Raw genomic sequence first — 1,628 nt, forward strand, 5'->3', positions numbered from 1 at the left:
CTTCAAAGACATTCAGGGACATTTCCAAAAAGAATAAAATATTATAAAAATACAATTAATTGAAGTAATTGAAGTAAAATGGGAAAATCGAGATAAATAAAACACTGAAACAGTAGCAGTTAAAATATTTAGTTTGTGAAACCAAGGTTACAATTTCAGACAATCATTTAAATTGTGGTATCCTTTGACTAGGGCTGTTGATTCGGTTCGGCCCAAACTGAAAATTTCCCCTGATTCGGTGGTTTTTAGTTCGGGATGAACCGAACTCAAAAATGGAGGGCAACCGGGGGGGCCGAATTCAGCGAGTTCAGGAGTTCACGAATAAATCCGGCAAATTCGGCCATCAGTAAGTAGCATAACCGTCAGTAAGCAGCATTCTCCTCCCCCGGCCAATCGGTGGCCAAGCTGGGTCTTCTTCTGGCCAATCAGTCAGGATTGAGTACTGGAGGAATCAGCTGATGTGCGGCCCGGCCGGGGAGAGAGAGAGAGAGAGAGAGAGGGAAATCTTCGTGTGTGTGTGTGTGGGGGGGGTGCTTGTGCACATTCGCTCCTTTCTGTGGCTGCAGGGAGCGTATTTTTTGGGGTACAGACACAAAACTTTCAGCAGAGATTCAGACAAGCCTTCTTAAGAGACCACCCAAGTTTTGTAAACATTGGGTCAGGGGGTCCTGAGATATGGGCTCCCCCCCTTTTTCTTTCCATGGCTGCAGGGGGTGCATTTTTGGGGGTACAGACCCCAAACTTTCAGTGGAGCTTCAGATGAGCCTTCTTAAGATACCCCCCAAGTTTTGTAAACATTGGGTCAGGGGGTCTTGAGATATGGGCTCCCCCCTTTTCCCTCCCCCCTTTTCCATTTCCGTGGCTGCAGGGGGCGCTTTTTTGGGGATACAGCCCCCAAACTTTCAGCATAACTTCAGACAATCCTTCTTAAGATACCACCCAAGTTTTGTAAAGATTGGTTCAGTGGGGGCAGAAATATTGGCTCCCCCCTTTTCTCTTTCCGTGGCTGCAGGGGGCGCATTTTTGGGGGTGCAGATCCCAAACTTTGAGCGGAGCTTCAGACAAGCCTTCTTAAGAGACCACCCAAGTTTTGTAAACACTGGGTCAGGGGGTCCCGAGATATGGACTTTCCCCTTTCCCCTTTTCCCTATTGGGATGAATGGGATCCTGTATGCATCTCCTCCAGAGCAAAACGTCCTGTGCCTAAATGGAAACGTCTTGGATTACCCAGACCTCCTCCCAGCCCCTCCTGCTGGAACAGAAGACAGCCACAGTAAGACCCCTTTGGGGGCTTTAATCTATAGTTTTTCTCCTGTGTGTGTGTGTGGGGGGGAAAGCAGAGTCTGTGTGTGTGTGGGGAGGGAGCAGTATCTGTGGTTGGGGGGGAAGCCAAAAAGGGCTTTTGCCAGTTCTGCCTGGGGTGTGTGTTCCCCCTCGAGTCTCTCTCTCCTGGTTTGAGGGGGGGTTTCAGTTGTGTGTATTCAGGTTTTCCCTCATTCATAAGAGCGGTTAGGTCTATTTGGATGCTTGCTCAAAACTTGTTTTCAAATGGTGACTTAAAGAATGCATTTGGAGTCCCATGCAAAAGGGGAAATTCCACCCCTGCTCATTATGCATAGCTAGCTGCC

Source organism: Euleptes europaea, chromosome 15 (assembly GCF_029931775.1).
Source record: "Euleptes europaea isolate rEulEur1 chromosome 15, rEulEur1.hap1, whole genome shotgun sequence".
In the NCBI taxonomy this organism is placed as follows: Eukaryota; Metazoa; Chordata; class Lepidosauria; order Squamata; family Sphaerodactylidae; genus Euleptes; species Euleptes europaea.